The following is a 23576-nucleotide window of genomic DNA, read 5'->3' on the forward strand; positions in this document are numbered from 1 at the left end:
GGTTGTTATCGACCTTTATCAGAGGTTGCTATTAATTTTATCTAAGGTATTTGCAACCATATAGGGATTGTCATTGACTTATAATACCAATTCCTAAAATTTTCTTTTTATAGAGAGTGTTATCAAAAGTTTTCAGACGTTGCTGCTATGGTTTATTACTAATTTTTGGTAAGGATAGTTATTCGCTTTTGCTAGGAGTGTTTTCTTTCTTCTATAGGGTAATAACTACAATACCAGTACTATAGAGTTACTTGAACAAATGGAAAAGCATTGTTATATAATTTTATGTTATAATTCAACCTACAAAATAAACAATATGCTCTGAATTTTGCTTCAAAACTTCAATTGGATTCAACTCAAAAAACTCAGGCCAAATTAAAGAATGTGTTTGTAAGGGGCTCGAAATTGTCCAATAACAATCGTTACATACCAATACGATCATCAAATTCTATTTTTAAACAGAAAATAATCCAGTGTATAAGTTGTACGTACCTGAAACACAAATTAAATGTACACCTTAGTATTTAGTTCAATAATAATGTTAGAAAAAATATTAAAAATAGAAATTTAACTTTACTTTAGCAAGATTTTAACTTTAAATTAAAATTTTTATTGATTATTTCTGAGGGTGGAAATTTACCTTCGCTAGGGGTGTTATTAATTATTTATGATTTTAAATTAGCTTAGTATTTAGTTCAATAATAATGTTAGAAAAATATTTAGAATAGAAGTTTAACCTTACTTTAGCAAGATTTTAACTTTAAATTTAGATTTTTATTGATTATTTCTAAGGAAGGAAATTTACCTTTGCTAGGGGTGTTGTTAATTATTTCTGATGTTAAATTAGCTTAGTATTTAGTTCAATAATAATGTTAGAAAAAATATTAAAAATAGAAATTTAACCTTACTTTAGCAAGATTTTAACTTTAAATTAAGATTTTTATTGATTATTTCTAAGGGTGGAAATTTACCATTGCTAGGGGTGTTATTAATTATTTCTGATGTTAAATTAGGTTATTTATTGACTATTTCTAAGAGTTGCAATTGACCTTTTCTAAAGTAGTCATTAATTATTCCTAATGCATTTTGCTTCTTATAGAGGATGTTATTGACCATTGATATATTTTTTATTCGCCTCTTTTCTTGATTGTTTCGCAAATTTGTCTAAGATTGTTGTTATGTTTATAGGGGTTGCAACTTTATTGCTATTTTCTGTTTTAGGGCTTGTTATTGAGCCTTTTCAGCTGCCTGTTGCTAAAGGTTGTTATTGAATATTGCTAGTTCTGTTTATTGGACTTTGTTAATTGTAAGAGAAGCTAGTGATTTTTGATACGTAATGTTATTAATCACTACTAGGATTTCCCATCTTATAGAGAATTATGGAAATAATTTATAACGTTTTCCCTTTATAGATATTGTTATTCACAGTTTTCAAGGGTTGTTTCTGTCGGTTGTTATTCAATATTCGTAAAGATAGTTATTATCTGCTACTACGGATTGTTTCCTCCTTTTATTGGTTTATTAAAATTGTATTCAAGGGTTTTTCTTGAATTTTGCTAAGGGTTTTATTATTTATTCCTAAAGAATTTTCCCCTTATATGGGTTACTACTGACAATTGATATCTGTTTGTATTTGTTGCCTTTATTAGTTGCTTTGGTTGCTATTTTCACTTCTAGGGATTGTTATTGATACTTGCTTTTAAATTTTGTTTCTGAAGATTGCTATTTGCAGTTATTGGACTTTGATCATTGTAAGAGTGACTATGGACTTTTTCTAGAGGATGTTAATAATCACTGCTAGGGTTTTCCCCTTTGCAGGCAATTATAAGAATAATTTTTAAGATTTTTCATTTATAGATATTCTTATTGATCATTTTAAGGGGTTGTTTAATAGGTTCTTATTGGTTACTGTTAAGGATGGTAAGGGTAGTTATTGGATGTTTCTATGGGTCGTTTTCTACTTCTATAGCGTTGTTTATTCATTGCTTGTAGGGATTATTATTTACCTTTGCAAGAGGTTGTTATAAATTATTTCTTAGGTATTTTTATCCTTATAAGGGTTATAACTGATCATTGCAAGCTTCTGTTATTTATTACATGTATGGGTTATTTTTCAACTTTCTAAATGGATTGTTATTGACATCTCTTAAAGTTGTTCCTGTGGGTTGTTATTTATTGTTTTCAAGAATAGTTTCTGGCGATTGCTAGATTTCTTTTCTTAGTGCACCGCATTTACGTTGCTAGGAGTTGCTATTTTCGGTTTTAGGTGTTATCATTAAGAATTTTCAGGGTTAGTTATTGACCATTACTAAAGGTTATTAAGCTTTTATACTGCTATTTGCGATTATTAAACTTTGCAAATTGTAAGTGTAGCTATTTACTTTTTCAAGGTAAAATTATTATTCACTTCAAGTATTGTTAGAAATTTATAGGAATAAGGTCTCTGATTTGCCCTCTACAGAGATTTTTATAGACAGCATTTAAGGCTAATTGCTATGTTTTGCTAGGGTTTGTTATTATTTCTTCTTAAATTACTTTTTCCCTTACAAGAACTGTTACTGACTACTGATATCTATAGTTATTTGTTCATTTTATTTTGTATATCATCCGGGGTTGCTATTTTTAATTTTAGGGGTTGCTATTCAGCCTTTCTAGTTTCCTGTTGCTAAAGGTTGTTACTGACCACATCCGAGGATCTAAAGACGATTATTACCTTTTACTGTGTCAAAATTTGTCAAGTGAACCACTTTTTTTAAGGGTTGTGATTTTTCTTCGGGAATGCGCGATAATTTAGAGTTTTACATAAATAAAATGGCCCTAAAACATTTTTTCAAAATTTTCATTTTTTGAGTCGTTATTATTTAACTTTTTTTAGCATTGTTCTCGTAATTAATTTTTTTCTCCCGATCGGTACAAACAATCACCATAATTTTTGGCATGTTTCGTTAAATATGTTCATCCTATACAATAAAAATCATTTTACCATTGTTGCATAAATCTTGATGAAATAAGCAACAATTTTTATAAAAAAATAGAATTCTTTATAACTACTCAATTGATTTCAATGCTTCAGCTGACGAATTACGATAGCTTGTTTAATCACGATGATTTTGATAAACAACAAATTAGGGAACTCGCTAATCATCAAAAGTTGTGCGAGTTTTCGTGTTGACGTTCCGCGCTCCATGCCGCGCGACGTATGATATTCACGACGTTGAAGTTTGCCACAGACAAGGATTTCAAAGTTGTGTAATCAATTTAAAAAAACTGAAAGTCATAGTAAAAAAGTAAAAACACGTCTGGATTTGTATCGAAAATATCTAGATGTGCACTTTTTTGTTTTTTTGTAAACCCATTTTTTAAATAATTAGAGCTTTTGTTGTTCAGCGCACTCTTGCTCCGTGTCCGTAAATATGGATTTCAAAGTAAAAAAATTAAGAGTCATGTCAAAAAACTAAAAACATCTCCGGATTCTTCTCAGAAATATCTCGGTGTGCATTTTTTGATTCTTTTTGTTTAAACAATTTGTTAAGCAATTACACTACTTGTTATCTTTATGCAATTGTTATAAACAAAGTATGCATCGGATCGAAAAATCAAGTGCACCATTGCATTCCTCACGAACATATCTAGATAAAACTACTGTAATTGTTTAAAAAATGGGTTTACAAAAAAAAATGCACATCTAGATATTTCCGATACGAATACAGAGGTGTTTTTACTTTTTTACTATGACTCTTAGTTTTTTTAAATTGATTGCACAACTTTGAAATCCATATCTGTGGCAAACCTCAACGTCGTGAATATCGGGCGTGTCGCGTGGCATGGAGCGCGGAACATCAACACGAAAACACGCACAACTTTTGATGATATGAGAGTTCCCTAATTTTTATTTAACCAAATCTTCGTAATTAAACGAGCTATCATAATTCGTCAACTAAAGAATTGAAATCAATTGAGAAGTTAGAACGAATTCTATTTCTTTATAAAAATTGTTGCTAATTTCATCAATACTTATGCAACAATGGTAAAATGATTTTTATTTTATAGAAGTTGTAATTAATTATTCCTAAATTTGCTTTGCTCTCATAGAGGTTTTGTTTTTGAACACTGCTATTTGTGGTTGTTCTAATAGGTTGTTCTGGACTGCTATTAGCAGTCGTTCTTTATGATTTTTATCAAAAAAGATGAAAAAATGATGGAATGAGTTCGAGTAGATTTTGTGTTTGAAATTATCAGCTTTTATTCAAGCTATTGTATTTACGAGACTTTCTCTTTATTCTTCGAAAGTATTGTTATGCAAAATAGTTTAATTAAGACTTCAAGATCGGTGCTAGTCTGGACCAGCTTGGTTTCTCTGGTTGAAAGGTGATAAGTGGCCATTTATGTCACGAGCCTCGTTTCGTCGTATTTTCAAAAGCTTTAATTCCGCCTCACCCTCGTTATCGCGTCATTTGTATTCAGTCCAGTTCAATAACTGTTCCACTGCTTTCTCTACCATTTCTATCACATATACATTCTGTGTAATTTTTATTTTCCCATTTTTAAGTTTAGTTTTATCTAAAAAAATCTCTTTCAAAAAATGTTACGGTCTCCTAATTAAATGGAATGAGAAGAACAATTTGGGTATGTGAAAATTACTGAAATCTATTAAACCAAATTTTTAATGACAGAAAAATTATATTCAAATTGTATAAATATCTTTTTTTATAATTTTATATATGCGTGTTATCTTATTTATTGGATGAAATCATATTACATACAAATAAATATATCTTTACTGTTCGTAATCAAATTTCGATAAACTTTCAACATTTTCCGGTTTATTTTACGATGAATAATTTCATTTGAATGGTTATTAATACAAAATATACTCTCGTAAAATTCAGTCTAATTTACATTGGGTCATTATGCAAGTCGTTAAGTATTCTGTATTGATATTTATTTTAATGGAGGACACGCTCCGAGCAATAAAGAATGGGATATGCACCTCCGGAAAAAAAGAAATGAAGAATTTACGTTCATGTATTTATTAATTGTAATCAACATTGTATCGAGATAATTGTATTTTCAAATAATTTGTAGTGAGTAAATCTGGATGAGTTTTAAAAAAATACATTTTTCAATATTTTCCACAATTAATTCTAATTTATTTTAGGATTAAATCACTATGCTTTCAAACAGGTAATATTTTCAAAGACTTTTAAAGGCTCTACAGCCTGAAATGCTATAAAAACAAGATGAATAGGGTTATTTTTAAAACAAAAATACAGGAATAATAGGAGAAAAATTCTTTTAAGTAAAATTAAGGCGCAGGTACCATACTGAATTCAATATTTAAGAATTTAATATATAAATTTTTAACAAAATAGTTAAATTTTTGATCTAATAAGTTTCATTTGTAAAAAATATTGAATTTCAAGCGAAAAAAGTAGCATTTTTAAGGATAAATTTAATACCGGGATCTTTTCTACCAAAAGAGGTGATTCAAACAGACATATTTTTAACAAAACAGTTGAATTTTTTGACCAAGAAATATTACTTTTAAACAAACTAGTCGAGTTACCAAAAAACGGCTACACTTGGAACCAAAATAGTTGAATTTTAAACACAGAGATTTTCCACCGAAAGAGATGAATTTTTAACAAAAACAAAAAAAAAACACTTTTAATAAAATAGTTGAATTTTTAACCGAATCGATGACTAAAAAATGTAATTAGTTACCAAGTAGCTGCATTAACGACAAAATAGTTGAAATTTCCAGTGAAAGGGACGAATTTTCAATAAATCTTTAAATTTTTTAATTAAAACGTTGACTTTTCAACTTACAAAGATGAATTTTCTTTTAAAAATGAAATGTTCAACACGAAAGTTAAATATTCAACCAAAAGGTTACTTTTTATACAAGCACTTAATTTTTAAACAATATAATCAAACTTTCAAGCAAAGAGAAGAATTTTATATAAAAATGATTAATCTTTAAAAAATTCATTTTTATCAAAAGAGTTCAATTTTAAAGCAAATAGTTGAATGTTGAACTTTCAAGCTAAAAGATGAAATTTCTGTAAAGCCATTGAATTTTAAACCCGAAAGTAAACATTTCAAAAAATTTAATTTTCTACCAAACATTTGCATTTAAAAAAAAGGAAATTTCAACCAAGATGATTTGTAATTTTCCAAAAATATGAATTTCCAACCAAATCGTTAATTTTTAAACAAAGAGATGAATCTTTAGCCAAAAATATGATTTCTTGTACAATGTAGTTAAACTGTTACATAAGTAGATGAATTTTCAATATAATAATATCAATTTTTAACCAAAAATGAAAGTTATATTTTTTGTTTATTAATTTTCAACCAAATAAAATTAAGTTTGCAACATAATGAATTTTCAAAAAAAATTAATTTGTAACTAAAAGAATGATTGTTTAAATGAAAAACTTAAATTTTTAGTTAAAAAAAATGTAACCAAAAAAGAAAAGTACAAATTTAAATGAAACAATATTTTTATTTTAAATAACTGACTTATGAATTCAAACAATATGACGAATTTTAAACAAAATATATAAATCGTTAATCAAAATAGGTTAATTTTTAACTAAAAAGTTGAATTTATAAGACAACAAAATACAATTTTTACGGAAAGAGATTAATTGTTAAAGCAAAGATTCGACTTTTCAACACACAAGTTGAATTTTCAACCAAGAGAAAGAGAAATATCAAATTTTACCCAAAATAAAAGATTTTAATGTTTAGTTCAAATAAATAATTTTCTACCAAAAACAAAACAATCTCCAAAAAATACATGAATTTAAAGCCAAACTATCAAATTTTTAACCTAGAAAGATCAATTTTGAGCGAAAAGTTTAATGGTTTTCCTGTTAAGAAATTTGATTTTCTACCAAAAAGTAGAATTTTTAACCAATTTGGCTTTTTTCACAAAATAATTGAATTTTCAACAAAGTAATAAATTTTTAAATATAATAGGTGAATTGATAACTTAAAAATATCAACACATTAAGAACCTACGACAAAGAATGAATTTTCATCAAAGATCCTTAAATTTTAATTAAGTAGTTTGATTTTTATATAAAAAGAATACATTTTTAACAAATCATCTAATAGTTGATTGTCAAATCAGTTAAATTTTCAATCGAATGTTCAGTTAAAATTTTATCTCTTTGGTTAAAAACTGAACTATCTTCTTAAAAATGCGTTTTTATCCTTGTTTAAAAATCATCGTTATTAAATGAAAATTTAAATATTTCATGTTTGGTTAAAAATTTATCTTTTTCAGTAGACAATGAAACTGTTTTGTAAAAGTTTATCTTTTTTAGATAAAATTCAAATATTTGGTTGAAAATTCATGAAAATTTGATGACTTGGTTGGAATTTTATCTCTATTGTTAAAAATACCTTCTTTTTTCCAATGATTCATCACTTTAGTAGTAAATTTAATTAATTTGTTGAAAACTGATCTTTTTAGTTAAAAATTTATATTTTTTGGTTGAAAATCAATCTATTTGTTTAAAGATTGACATAAGCTAGATAAAAATGCAACTTTTCCTAAAACATTATTTGCCGGTTCTAGGTAGTATGTAAATCTTCTAGAAGTTAGAACCAAATCTAGCTAAACCTAGAAAAAATCTGGAAAGACAAAAATAATTTCCAGAGCTATAAAGATTTGTTGCACAATGCAAGAAAATTAGAATTTTTATCCCACCCTGAAATTATTATTTTTTAATCAATTTACTTTAAAGAAATACTGTACAGAATTTACAAAATAAATATTGCTCAATTTTTTGAGGATCTTCATATTGAATTAAATTCAAAAAAAGAGAAATATCAAATTTTACCCAAAATAAAAGATTTTAATTTTTAGTTCAAATAAATAATTTTCTATAAAAAAAAATATCCAAAAAATACATGAATTTGAAGCCAAACTATCAAATTTTTAACCTAGAAAGCTCAATTTTGAGCGAAAAGTTTAATGGTTTTCCTGTTAAGAAATTTGATTTTCTACTAAAAAGTAGAATTTTTAACCAATTTGTATTTTTTCACAAAATAATTGAATTTTCAACAAAGTAATAAATTTTTTAATATAATAGGTGAATTGTTAATTAAAAAATATCAAAAAATGAAGAACCTACAACAAAAAAATGAATTTCCGTCAAAGATCCTTAACTTTTAATTAAGTAGTTTGATTCTCATATAAAAAGAATACATTTTTAACAAATCATCTAATAGATGATTGTCGAATCTTTTTGCGAATTTTGCGTTCTTTACACAATAGTTTAATTATAAAACTGAAAAAAAGCATTTTCAACCGAAAAGTCAATATTCAACCAAAATACGCATTTTCTATAAAATAGTTGAATTTACTACCCTTAAATATGAATTTACAACAAAAAAGTTGATTTTCAACAAAATTGGTGAATTTTGTACTTGATTCGATTTTTTTCTCAACAAAACAATTATTTAAACAAAATAGTTAAATTTTCAACCAGAGGTTGAAAATTTCGTTGTGCTTATTTAGTTGAATTTTCAGTCAACAAATATTAATTTAAAACCATTTTTATTAAAATATTTAAATTAACAACCAGCAAAAAAATTTGTTAACAAATTAATTGTACTTTAAATTAAGTAGTTGACTTTATGACTAAATAATATGACTTTTTAACAAAATACTTAACATTCAACAAAATAATTAAATTTTCAACAAAATAGTAGAATTTTTAAGCACAAGGGATGAATTCCGAACTAAGATTGTATGATAGTAGACTTTTTTATTAAGAAGAATTATCCTTTAACCGAATTGGATTATATTAATTCGGTATGCATTCAAGATAAAAATGAGAACGAGGGGAAATAGAGAATTTTTTTAAAGAGCAGGAAAAAATCATTCTTTTAAAATCGGTAAAAGAAGGGGGTATGGGAGATAGCGTGAAGTAAGCTGATTCCTATTATAAGGGCACAATAATTATTTTTGAATCTGAACACAAACGCAAGCCTAAGTTTTACCTTTTAATTCAATGAATTAAAGAAATTCACCCTCTGAGACTAGACTTCAAAATCTTTGGTTCTAATCAACGTACCGGGATTTTTTTAATTATAGCTAAAAGTCTCACAAAAATGGATACTGTAAACTTAATAAGATGAATTCAACATATTACTATAAATGTTTTCACAAAACTGAAACAACTATATATCGAGCCAAAAATATCATGCGGGTATATTACATCCAGTCGAGACTGAGAGGGTTAAAAATCGGGCGAAGAAGGCTGAGGGATTTTTGGTTAGTACATTATAATTTTGAAAGGGAAAACTTTTTGCAGAAATTTCAGAATTTCGAAAATCTTTTCAAATCAAACTTACAATGAATCATACATTAATTTCACTTTTAAATTAAAAGAAGATTTCTAAAAGAAGCTACATTCCCAGAATAAATAAACTTGAAACTTCGTCTCGCACCTTTTCATCTCAATTGTTATGCCATAAAATGCGAATGAGTTGCCTGGCGACATTCCTGGATGCGAGTCGCTAAAGTTAAATACTCAATTTTCAATTTACAGCTTCCTCAGCAACCAGGGTATTTCTTGAAAATCATTCTCGCTCTTCCTTCCTCATTCTTAGAATATATTAAAACGTCACGGTCTGAGAAAACATTTTAGGTGTAGATTTCCGCAAAAGAAAAAAGGGAAAAACTCGAGGGAGAAAAAGGCAAGAAAATAGACGAAAAAAAGAGAGAACACGAGGAAGAGCGCACTAATCTTAAATTTTTGCATGCAGATTGGTATGAGCCGCCATACCCGGAAGGAAGTAATTTCCAGTTGGGGGCAGACGTATGTTCGAGCGATAAAAGTAATGAGATCCATTATAACAAGCTGAGTTCCCTCGTAAGGGAGTACCACACTCTTCCTACCCTTAGAAGGCAAATTAAGGGGGTGATGGTAAGGGGTGGGGGAAGAAACCCCATGCCCCTGTCCCGTTAGATTTATAACCAAGTTTCTTCTTTTAAGCTGAGACAGTCTTAATGTTCTCATAAAAAGTTAAATAGTCCATTTCTTTTCCGGAACAAAGGATATTATGTATAACATTTAATTCGAAATTCATTCCACGAGAACCGAAGGTTCGAGATTTATGTCAACAAATTCTTGATTAGTATCTCTCTGCTCATAAATTTTTCTTTAGGTTTTCAAATTAAAATGTGCTGATTTTTGTTACCCCTTCCATCATCCTACAGCCTACCCCTTATCTCCTCTTTTCATCCCATCATCCATCTTTTACTCTCTCTCGCCCAGGACTACGAAAAACTAAAAATTAAAATGAAGTAAATTAATGGTAGCGGGAGTGGAGAAAATAATTTTAGGGCGGGAATTAGTAGATTTGGAGAGAGGAAAGCATGAGAAAAAGGGGGAGGGCGGAAAGGACGAGTAGCAGGGAAGTGATGGTAAACAGGGAAGGGGAAGTAGCGGAAGGGAAAGGAGATGTTGCAAGGGGGAACGTCAAGTAAGAGTAGGGATAGTAGGGTAAAGGAGGGGAAGTAGAAGAGTTTAAGAGGGGGAAAGTATGAGAAGTAGAAAGAGGTTGGAAATGGACAGATAGCAGATAAATAAAAGTAAATAGGGAAGAAAAAGTAGCGAAATGGAAGTGAGGAGCTTCTTGGGGAAAGGTGAAGTAAGAGTGGGGATATTAGGGGAAGGGACAAAAAGTAGGATAATTAAAAAGTGGGGTAGTATGGGATGTAGAGGAAGGGCGGAAAGAGAGTAATCGCAGGGAAATGAGGGTGAATAAAAAAAGGAAAATAGGGAAAGGAAACTAAGGTGTTGGAAGGAGAGAGATAAAATAAGGGTAGATATGATAGGGGAACGGAGAAAAAGTATAATAGGGAGGGAAATAGGAGAATTGAGGAGAGGGGAATTATGGAAACTACAGGTGACAGGTAAAAGAGGGGCAGCGGGGAAGTGAGTTTGAGTAGGGAAGGATGAGAAGAAAAAGGGAAATAAGGAGTTGGGAGGGGAGTATGAAGCATAGGTAGGGGATGTAGAGGAAGGGAGGGGGAGAGGAAATAAGAGAAGGGGAATGACAGTGAGTGCGAAAAGTAGGCGTTACGAGGGGGAAAAGGCGAAAGGAGGGTAAGTAGAAGAGAAGAAGTATTGGAAAAGGAAATTTAAAAGACTTTATTATTGTCTTAATCGGCTAGGAAACCGTATTTCGTCAGCACGCGGCGTCTACCATTGCTAATTATGGATTTTTAATTTTAAAGTACGTTTTGGCTAAAGAAAAATGATTAACTTTTAAAGAATACTCGAACTATGTAAATATAGATAAACACTGTTTGAAAGAAAAAAAAAAAAAAAAAAAATCCAGAATCATCGAGAATTATAGTTCAATACAGGAAAATTGGACATTTTCTTTGGAACTAAAGTTCAAAATTGTCTAAAACGGTCCTCATTGGTTAAAGAAAGTTGCAGATATTCCAGAAGTGGATGTCGGAACTAATTAAATCTGCAGAAACGCTTTTAAAAAGACAAAGTTTATTTCCTGAGATAAAAAATTTTTGTGCTGAAAAATCTACTATTATATTTTTGTTCGAGAATTTATCTTGATTGGTTAAAAATTTTATATTTTAGTTGAAAATTGAATAATTTGTTTGAAAATTCAACAGTTTTGTCAGAAAATAATTCTTTTTTATTAGAAATGAACTTTTTTAATTCAAAATTCATATTTGAGGGTTGAAAATTCAACTGTTATAGACAAATTACTATTTTAGGCTTGAAAATTCAACTGTTTGGTTGCATTTCTTTTTATCTCTTGACTAAAAAAATTTTCTGTGTTGAAAATTCGTCTTTTTGTTTAAAAATTCGGCATCTAGTCAATTTTTATTGTTCAATTGATCTTTTTGAGTTTAAATTTCAACCATTTGGTTATAAATACTTATTTTTAAATTAATTAAATTGCTTTTAATTTAAAACTTAAATGTTTTTTAGTTAAAATATCAACCATTGCATCTTTCGTTAAGAAGTATATATTATGGTTGAAAAATCAACTACTTAGTTAAAACCTAAACTCCTTAGTTAGAAATTTTTTTTTTCCAATGATTCATAATTTTAGTTTACAAAATAATCTCTTTGATTAAAGACTGAACTATTTTGTTAAAAATTCTTGATTTCCGGTTATAAATTAATTGTTGTATCTGAAAGTTGAACTTTTTCATTTTTTGGTAGAAAATTTATCCTTTTTAGTTGATAATTGACCTGCTTAGTTGAAAATTCATATAATTGGTTGAAAGTCAAACTCTTTTGTAAATCATTTGATTTACAGTTCAACTCTTCTGTAGAAAATTCATTTTTTGCATCAAGATTTATCAAGTTATTTAAAAATTTAGCTCCTTTGATAAAAATGTTATCTCTTTAGTGGAAAGAACAACAGTTTTTTCATAAAAGTTCATTCTTTTTGTCTAGAAATTCATTGAAAATTCATCTTTTCTTGTTGAAAATTGTATTATTTTGTTAGAAATTTAATTATTATCTCAAAACTTCAACCATATTTTTTAATTATTAAAAAATATATGTTAGGTTAAATTCAACTACTTTGTTGAAAGCTGAACTCCTTTCTTATAAATTTATTTTGTTGTTGTTGCAGATTCATCGTTTTAGTTAAAATTTTATCTCCTTGGTTAAAAATTGAACTATCTTCTTAAAAATGAGTTTCTATCCTTGTTTGAAAATCAATGTTATTAAATAAAAATTTAACTATTTCATGTTTGGTTAAAAATTTATCTTTTTCAGTAGACAATGAAACTGTTTTGTAAAAGTTTGTCTTTTTTAGGTAAAATTCAAATATTTGTTTGAAAATTCATGATTTTTGTTGAAAAATCGACGTTTTAGTAGAAAAACGATCATCTACTTTGAAAATTCATCTTTCTGGATGCAAATTGGATGACTTGGTTCGAATTTTATCTTTTTTGTTAAAAATACCTTCTTTTTTCTAATGATTCATCACTTTAGTGGAAAATTTAATCAATTTGTTGATTATCTTTTTAGTTGAAAATTTATATATTTTTTGTTGAAAATTAATCTATTTGTTTAAAGAATGACCTGAGTTAGATAAAAATGCAACGTTTCCTGAAACATTATTTGCCGGTTCTAGGTAGTTTGTAAATCTTCTAGAAGTTAGAATCAAATCTAGCTAAACCTAGAAAAAATCTGGAAAGACAAAAATAATTTCCAGAGCTATAAAGATTTGTTGCACAATGCAAGACAATTAGAATTTTTATCCCACCCTGAAATTATTTTTTTTTAATAAATTTATTTTTAAGAAATACTGTACAGAATTTACAAAATAAATATTGATCAATTTTTTGAGGATCTTTATATTGAATCCGGGGAGATGATAAATTTAAAAAAAGGAAGAAGTCTATTTGTGGGCAATATTACTACTCGAATGAAAAGGGATGAGGGCAAGGAAAGATGTATCATTGAAATATCTGGAGGAGGGTTTGAATTGAGAGGATTGAATTCCCTGGGAATCTTTATGCCAGCAAAAGGCAGTTTTATTATTGCGTTTTGTACGTAAATTTGTGAAAAATGAGGAAATTCATATTCGGAAATTGAAGTTTTCTGATAATCTCTCAAGGGGAATTTGGAACTTGCTTCTAATATTCTTTATTTTACCATCCCTTATATTCTCCTTTTTTCATTTGGGAGCGTCCACCTATCGCGTTATTTTTTACTCACTCTTCCCTCTTGTTATAATTTTAGAAATTCTAGTGCACCCCCACCCCCCAATATCGCGTGAAACTTAAGCTGACACCCCTCATATTTTTAATAAACAATATAAATTTAGTTATATATATATATATATTTGCCAATCGAACAATGAATATTGAGTTTAAAATATTTCGTACTAATATGAGAATACCTTAATTAAATCTTTTTTCCTTTAAAAAAATTGAGATGATTTAAATGTTAACTTAGACAGCAGATAAACTTAACAGATTAGGGGTCATTATTAAAATCTTTTCCCCCTTTTTAAAGAATTCCTATTTTCCCCTGTTTTCAAGAAATTTTCCGCATTTCTCGTTTTTTCTATTAATTTTTCATAAATTAATTGAACTAGTAGGAAAATTCAATTCTTCTTTGTTATAAGTTATTTATTTAGTTAAACACTATAGAATTATATATTTTTTCGAAATTCATCTCGCTTCGTTCGAAATGTACTATTTAATTATAAATTTAATTATTTTATTGAAAATGAAACTATTTTCTTAAAAAGTCATATTTTTTTCGTCACAAATTTAACTACTTGAATGAAAGTTGAATTAGTTTGTTAAAATTTTTGTTTTGATTATAGATGTGTCTCTTCGGTATAACATTCAACTTTTTGATTAAATATTCATTTTATTTTTGGTTGAAAACTAATCCTTTTTAGTTAAGAATGCATTTATTTTAGTAAAAAATGCAAAAAATGCTTTGAAAATTCAACTTTTTATTTGAAATTTAAACTCTTTTCTCGAAAATTGATTCCTTTTTAAGATTCATAAATCATAATTTTAGTTGGTAAAATATTCTTTTCGTTGGAAAATTGAGCCTTTTCAGTTAAAAATGCAACAGCTTGTTTAAAAATTAATTTGTTCATATTGAAGGTTCGTGTACTTTGTGAAAAATTCATCTAATTTTGATAGAGCATTAAACTTTTTGATTAAAAAAAACAACTATTTAGTTGAAAGTTAAACTATTTTGTTAAATATTAATTGTTTTATTGAAAATTCACCTATTTTTTAAAAATTAACCAGTTTCTCAAAAATTCATATATTTCATGCATTTTGTTAATAATTCATCCTTTTTTGCAATAATTAATCTTCTTGCTTAAAAAATCAACTTTTGTGATGACAATTTAATTTATTGGTCGAAAATTTAAATATTTTGTTGAAAATTGGTTTTATTTTTCAATGAAAATTAATTTTTTCAACAGAAAAATTAACTGTTTCATTTTTTTAGTTAGAAATTTAGCTACTTTGTTGCAAATTATTGGGTGGAAAATTAATTTTTTAAATGAATATTTCGCTAGTAAATTTTAAATTAAACTTCTTCTTTAGTTCAACATTTAAGCACTTTTTTGAAAATTCATATATTATGTTGATAATTCATACTTCTTCGTAGAAAATTATTTTTTTGGTTAGAAAATCAACTTTTTGTTTGAAAATTCAAATTTTTTGTTGAAAATTGACATATTTGATTGAAAATTCGTTTAATTTTTGATCAATATTAATTTTTGCAAAAGGAAATTTAACCATTATATTTTTTTTATAAATTCATCTTTTTAATTTGAAAATTCTAGTAAATTTGTTGAAAATTCAGGCGTTTTGTTGATAATTAATTTTTTTTTGTAACAAATTAATCCCATTAGGTAAAAAAATTACATATTTCTTTAAATTTATTATTTTAGTTGGAAATTTCTTTCTGGCTCAAAATTAAATTATCTAGTTGAAAATTCGTTTTATTTTTGGTTAAAAATAATCTTTTTGACAGACAAATTTACTATTTCATTTTTGATTGCAAATTTATTATTTTTCTGTAGAAAATTATAAGTTAAAATTTCAAGTATTTGGTTGAAAATGGTTGTATTTGGTTAAAAATCCGTCTATCTGAGTTGAAAATTCATCATTTTCATTGAGGATTCAGCTATTTGATTACACATTTTTTTAGCTGAATTCAACTGATTTAAATTTAGTTCTTTTTGTTGAAATTTTTTTTTTAACTAAAAATTTAACAATTCAATTTTTTATTTAAAATTAATCTTATTTTTTGAAAAGTTACCTATTTGATTGAGAATTTAACTATTTTGTGGAAAATTTATCTTTTTTAATTGAATTCGACTGACTGAAAATTTCTTTTTGTTCAAAAATTCTTTGTAACTAAAAATATAACTATCACATTTATGGTTGAAGACCTCTCATTTTTAATTGAGAATACATGTACTTGATTGAAAATTCATCTCTCTTGGCTGAAAAGAAACTTTTTTTAATTCAAATTTTCGGGTTGAAAATTCACCTATCTTCTAAAAAGTTAATCATTTTTAATTACAAATTCAAATACAGTCAAATCTGGATTTAGTGTCAGTTTTAGGGCTGACGGTAAGCATAAATCCAGAGTTTTAGAACTGTTTTGCCTCTCTCCTGGTTCTCTCTTTGTTTTGTCACGCCTGAGTGAACGCCGGTCAATTCGCAGAAACACTAAATCCAGAATCGCTAAATCCAGATTCGACTGTATTGAGATGAAAATGCAACAAATGCATTTACTTAAGTAGTTTCGCAAATGAAAGTTGTAACTCTTCTGATGAGAAGGAGAAGTTTGCTTCTGACATTCTTTCTCATCCTTTTTCTTCTCATTCCTTATATTAGTATTAGAAACAAGCACTTCAAGAAAACGTTAAACGACCTCTTTAGCTGACGGTATTGGCTAAGTTACTTCGCCTTGGACTCGGTTCAGATTTTTTTAATATCCGAAGACACAGACGCTTCGCGTCCCCATATCGCCCCTATCCTCTTTTTTTATTTTCTTCCCTAGGGTGGATCGCTGTCTTTCCGCCAATCGAGCACGTTTCACGAGATTCTATGAGACATCTCGCTGACTGCCTTTTGCACTCGGATATATCGATTTGAATATTTTTGTCGTCAAAGCTCGTGTTAGGGATGTAGGCGAGTGGAAAAAATGAAAAGAAAGTTTTTAACTTTCTTTGAAGATAAGGTCATTGTTTTTCCAGTTGGAAATTTGTATATATATTTATAAAGAATCGAAGGTCTCTAACCACAAAAATTTGTTTAGAATAATTTTTTAATTGGAACAAAATTACCATACAGGGTGTTCGCAAAACTTTATTTACAAAATTCCGTCATCGCTATCGGAATAATTTGTTGTCTTTTCTGCCTATTCATATTTAAAGACTAAAATTATATAGTTGTTACATTTTAAGTGCAGAAGCTTTTATAAAATTTATTTAATTGTAATTTAAATATTTTACTTGAAAGAAGGATCAATTTGAACCTACAATCAACAAAATCCTTGGAAATATCATAAAATCATTGAGAATTTGTTAAAATATCTTCAAACTTTATAGAGTCTGTAAAGTATTTCAAATATTTGAAGATCCCTTGAAATTATCGAAATCAATAAAAAATTTTGTGTAATCATTAAAAATAACCAAAAATATTATTAAATCTTTTGAAATCCCTTGATTTTTTTTGCATATTTGAAATATATTTGAAATTTGTTAACACACAATCGTTTAAAATCATTCAAATCTGTGGAAATCCCTTTAAATTCTGCTGATCTCTTAAAAATATCTTGAAATCTTTCAAAATACCCTGAAATATTTTATATCATTTAAAATAATTTAAAATGATTAATATGAATTAAAACTTTGTTAGAATAATTTCAAATTCTCTAAAATATTCAATACCTTTTAAAATAATTTGAAATCTTCACATTTTTTTTTAATATGTCCTGACTTCTTTTAAATAACCTAAAATTTTTCAAATCCTTTTCAACCCCTTCAAATTATTGAAACAAATTTAAGAATCCTTAAAATTTAGAAATTCGAAAAACAGTTAAAATGACTTGAAATCTCATGAATCCTTTTAGAGATTGTGAAAATGTTTTGAAATTTTATAAGATGCCTTAAAATATTTTAAAATATCATAAAATCTTTGAAATCCTATAAAAATGAAATCAATGAAAAATTCCTTGGAATCTGAGAAAATTCCTGAAAATTGTTAATATCTTCTAAAATCCTTTGAAACTTCTGAAATTTCTTGAAAATGCCATGGCATTCCTTTGAATACCCTAAAATATTTTTAATCTTTTAAAATCCAATTAAAATACTGAAATCAATCGGAAATTTCTTGAAAAATTTAAAAATATCCTAAAATTTTACAGATCCTTCAAAGTTTTTTGGAATCTTTAAAAATGTTGTAAAGCTTTTGAAAATTGCATGGAATTTTTAAAAATACCTTTCATATACCTTTAAATTATTGAAATATTTGGGAAACTGATAAAATCCTTTACAATATTATTGAATATCTTAAAACGTTATAGGTTTTGTAAAATCGTTTCATATCTTTCAAAATGCTAGGAAATTTTTTATAGACGTATATCAATTATTTCAAATAGCTTAAAATCATTCAAGTTTTTAAAAATCTTTTAAAATTCTGTAAATCTCTTCAAATCAGCCTATAATTTTTTTTAATTCTCTAAAATGCGAAAGTCTTTTGAAATCTTGAAACTTTTTAAAGACCGTGAAAAAACTTTGGAATTTTTAAAATATCCTAAAATATTTCGAATTATTAAAAATACTATTGAATTTCTGAAAAAATAAAGAATTCATTAGAATCTTTTAAAATACCCTAAAATCATCCAAAAGAATTCGAGCACATTCTCAAATAGGTGAAGAATTTTTTCAATTCTCATAAAATCGTTAAGATTTTGGGAAATTCTTTGAAATTCTGGAAATCTCTTCAAAATTCCTTGGAATCTTTTAAAATAATCTTAAGTATTTAAAATCATCTAAAATTCATTAAAGTTAGAAAATTCAAGAAAATTTAGAAATAGGTATGCACCTGCATTTTTTCAAATTCTATAAAATCATTAGGAATTCTAAAAATCCCTTAAAATTTTGTAAATCACTTTAAAAATCATTGAAATCTTTTAAAATACGCTAAAATAAAAATATATATTTTAAGAAATTCTTGATGATTGTAATCTTTTTTGAAAAATTTTGAAACTTTGCAAAGATTGTGGAAATTATTTGGAATCTTTTAAAACGACCTGAAATATTTAAAATACTTTGAAATCCCATTAAATTACTCAAATAAGTTCAAAATTCTTTCGAATCTTTTAAAATAGCCTAAAATTTTAAAAATCCTTCAAAATCTTTTAAAACTTTTTAAATATCATAAAAACGTTTTTGAATCTTTTAAAATATCCTAGAATATTCCAAATTCTTTGGAACCCCATTGAATTACTAAATTAAATAATTAATTCCTTGGAATTTTGGAAAACACCCTAAAAGATTTAAAATCTTTAAAAATCTGTTGAAACTTTTTAAATGCCGTGAAAATGGTTTGGAATCTTTTAAGATATTCTAAAATACGTAAAATCCTTTGAAATCTCGTTAAATTCCTAAATTAAAAAAATTAATTCCTTGGAGTCTTTTAAAATATCCTGCAATATTCAAAATAATTTAAAATCTGGTAAAACTTTTCAAATATCGTAAAAATGGTTTGAAATATTTTAAAATATCCTACAAGATTTCGAATCCTTTAGAATTCCATTAAATTACTAACTTTGAATTCCTTGAAAAGATTTGAGGATCTTTAGAATTACTTGGAATTTTTTTTTAAATGCCGCAGAATTTTTATGTCCTTCTGAAATCCCTTTTAATTGAAAAAATTGATTAAATATTTCTTTGAATCTTTTAAAATACACTTTTTATTTTCAGAAGAATAAAGTCAGCTTTTAATCTCAAAATAAGTGATTAAAAATTTATTACAGAGAAAAAAAGATGAAAAGTGAATGCGTGCCAAACCCAATTATTTTTGACAGTAACTTAAGGTACTTGAAATTAGAAAAATTGTAATTCAAGTTCTGAAAAATAACAACCATTAAAATTTGAAAACTACTTAAATTAAAAACTACGTCCGAAAATTCAAATCGAAAAAGTATGCAACCTAAAGTAAAAACTTTTCCTACTTTATCGTTGTAAACTTTGTAACTTACCTTGAAGGATTTTAATTGACAAGTTTTATAATTATAAAAATTCATTTCACAAACTTTTTTCGACTTATTAAAGAGAAACTTTCTTTTACATAATGTTATAGTTATAGTCTGAAACCCAGGAACCCTGGTAAAATGTTCTCCCTCAGTTTTATTAAAACTCTTGTTACTTCTAAAACTTTTTTTCTACTGAATTTATTATGTTTGTTTAAAAAATTTAGACCTGAGATTTCATTTTAAAAATTCTGTTTCAGCACAATTATTTGCTGCGCGTTTTATAAAGTTCCAAATTATGCCTTGCTCCACAGATTTCTCGAAAGGATTCACATTTTGAAATTAGACATTTTTAAATTAAACATATTTTATATTATTAGAGTTACTAATCTAAATAATTTATTTGTGAGGCCCTTTTAGCAAAATCTCTTTAAAAATTACAGGGCTCATACTCCCTATGGGATAAAATATAGGGAACAAAGGGTACTTTTTGTCATGTACATAGAGTACTTTTTTGCACTCAAAGGGTAACAAATTCAGGATCAAGTCGTAAGACTTTAAAACAACTCAAGTTAAATTCAACAGAGTTCAAATAAATTAGAAAACATTTTTAAAACAAAAAAGATCCCAGAGATTTTTGTAAAATTGGAATTACTTTAAAAGAGTTTAAGGTAATCGACAAAAGTTCGATGAAATTTATAAAAATTTGAGCTCAATTATACAAAATTCAAATAGATTGAACACCATTTAAAAATAGAAGAAAACTCAATTGAATTCATAAAATTGATAATCAGCCCACAAAAATACAAAGGAATTCAAAAGAATTTGATGAAATGCCGAAGAATTCAAGGTGAGGTCAAAAGAATGTAGAATCATTTAAATAAAAAAAATTTAATACAAAAAAATCCATTGAATTAAATAAAATTGAGTAGATTTAGAAGAATTCAAATGAATTAAAAAAGGTAAAAAACGTTGTAAATAATCTAAAGAAATTCAGTAGAAATTAATAAGAATTCAGGGTGAATTCCACAAAATAATGTCAAATCTCTTCAAATATTTAAAGCCTTACCAATTTCCTATAAAAAAGTGCAATTTTTAAAACTTAATTTTTTTTTATGAATTATAATTAAGTAGAATTAAGTAAGTTTAGAAGAATTCTAGTGAATTGGAAAAATTCCAAAGAATTCATGCAATGAAATTAGAAAATATATTTTTTTAATTTTTAAAAAATCTATTTAATTAGATAGAATTGAGTTTTAAAACAGCTTAAAAAAGAAAATTAAAACCTAATTCATTTCGTAGAAAATCAATATTTTTCGTTAAAAATTAATTTCCTTGGTTAAAAATTGGTTGTTTTTTTTTATTGAAAATTAATTTTTAAATGAAAAATTTAACCGATTTTTTTCGAAATTTTTTTATAGCCGTTTCATCTCTTTGGTAGAAAATTAATTTGTTTGGTAAAAAGTTTAACTACTTCGTTTGACAATTTAGTTTATTTGCTTAAAAACTGATTTTCCCCAGTAAAATATAAACCAATCAATTTTCAGTGAAAAATGTATCTTTTTAGGTTCAGCATTCTTTTAAAAATCAAAATATTCGATTAAAAATTAAGTTTTTTTAAATAAAAATTGAACTATTTCGTATTTAGTCGAAATTTGTTTGGATATAAATTTGATATTTTTGGTTAAAAATTTATTTTATGTTGTCAAAAACTTATTTCTGTAACGTGAAATTGAAAAATTCTATTTTTTGTTGAGAATTTATCCTGTTTATCTGAAAATGTATCTATTATGTTGAACATTTGTCTTTTTTGGTACAAAATTCTTCTACTGGGTTGTAAATTTTACTGTTTGGTTAACAATTTTTTTTAATTAGATACATAATTTTAGTTAAAAGTTTTTTTTTCTACTAAAAACATAGCTATTATATTTTTGCTAGATAATTGATCTTTTTCAGTTAAAAATTCGCTTATTTTGTAGGGAAATCATCTTTTTTAGTCGTAAATTCAATTATTTTGCAGAAAATGCATATTTTTGTTGTTGTGAATTCACCTCTTCTTTCACAAGTTTTATTTTATGGATTAAAAATATTTATTAGTTACAAATTGAAAACTTTTGTTGAAAATTCGTATTGTTTCGTTTAATTTAACAATTTTCATCGAAAATTAAAATATTTTTTGGTGGAAAGATTAATTAATACACTTTTTGTTGAGAATTCATTTTTTGTTCTGGAATTCATCAGTTTGTTTGTAAATTATCTATTTTGTTAAAAAATAAACCTTACCGCACAGGTTTTTTTTAAAAGGATTCACATTTTTCAAACATTTCAAGTTCGATCATTTCGCAATTATTTCTAACGGAAAGAAAATTTTATTAAAACTTTGTTCCTGAATAATATAACAAAAAGACATTTCTAATAGATTTTTGTTAGCAATTGAAGTGGTGCTTCAATACAGATCGTTTAAAAAGTGTTGAGACCTCATAATATATAAACCTCGTCTTCTAAGTAATTGCTTCTCAAGAAACTGAATTAACGCTAAAAAGAATTTTCCTCCTTCAGAAAGGGAGTCTCGCCTCAAATGGTGAAATCATGGAAAATTCAGGTCGGCAGCACTGTTCTCTAAACGCTTAAAGACTTTTAAAACCACCTGACGAAAACCGTTCGGGCGGTTCTTCGGAGTTCCCTGGGAGTAACTGTACGTGCGTTTACAAGGCGAGCGAATTACACTCTCTTCATTGGGGGCCTCCCTGCGTTGAGGAGCAGAAAAAGGGAGAAAAAAGAAAAAAAGGAAATTGAGTTCGGACCGAAGAAGAAAATTGCTTAAAAAGAAAAGGCTGGAAATTTTTCGATCATACAAAATGGGGAAAGTGTATTCTATCTCTACGAAAAAGTACAAATAAAATTTACAATTTGCTACAACAAATTAGGGAGCGACGAAATTATTATTATTATTACTATTATTATTACATTTTTATTCTTTTAGGCTGAACCGAATGTGTCCCGTAGCACTTCAGCATGAAAATCATTTTTACTTAATAATTTACAATTTGGTAGAATATTAAAATATTTAGTTAAAAATAAACTGTTCAGTTGAAAATTCATATTTTTAGTTGAAAATTTAACTACTTGGGTATATAATGAAACTATTTGGGTAAAACTGAAACTGTTTATTGAAAAAATGAAAGAGTTTCTTAAATTTTTTTAAATTAATTTTTTAAACTTAAAATCTAGCTATTCCATTTTTGTTAGAAAATTTTTTACTTTATAAGTTAAAAATGCATCTAATGGATAGAAAAGGTATGTATTTTGTTGGTAATTTATCATTTTTATAGACAATTAATCTTCTTGGTAAAAATCAATTTTAGTTGAAAATTCATCTTCTTTGGTTGAAAATTTAAATATTTTGCTAAAAATTAGTTTCTTTTTTGATTAAGAATTAATTTAATTTACTAAAAATGTAAAAATTCCTTTTTTGGTGAAAAATTAATATTTTTAATTTGAAGTTGATCATGGATTCATCCTTTTTGGTTAAAAATTCAACTGCTTTATGGAAAATAAGTATTTTGTTGCAACTCAACTGTGACATGGTTCATTGAAAATTCATTTTTTTTAATGAAAATGCAACTGTTTTTTAAACAATTAAAAGGTTTAGCTTAAAAATTCAACCATTTATTTAGAAATAAAATTTTATTTAAATTCATTACCCTTGGTAGAAAATTTATCTATTCGCTTAAAACTTAAACTAATTATTTGAAAACTTAACTAGTTCAGAAATTCCTTTTTTAGGAAGGTGGGGGGGGGGGGGGG

The 23576-nt window shown here is 26.7% G+C and overlaps 1 protein-coding gene across 13 annotated transcripts in view; it reads right to left on the reverse strand.

Moving 5' to 3' along the window:
- The window catches only part of LOC117181543 (disks large 1 tumor suppressor protein), a 1257521-nt gene that overhangs the window by 600787 nt on the left and 633158 nt on the right, over positions 1 to 23576 (reverse strand). The window lies entirely within an intron of this gene.

Source organism: Belonocnema kinseyi, chromosome 10 (assembly GCF_010883055.1).
Source record: "Belonocnema kinseyi isolate 2016_QV_RU_SX_M_011 chromosome 10, B_treatae_v1, whole genome shotgun sequence".
Classification (NCBI taxonomy): domain Eukaryota; kingdom Metazoa; phylum Arthropoda; class Insecta; order Hymenoptera; family Cynipidae; genus Belonocnema; species Belonocnema kinseyi.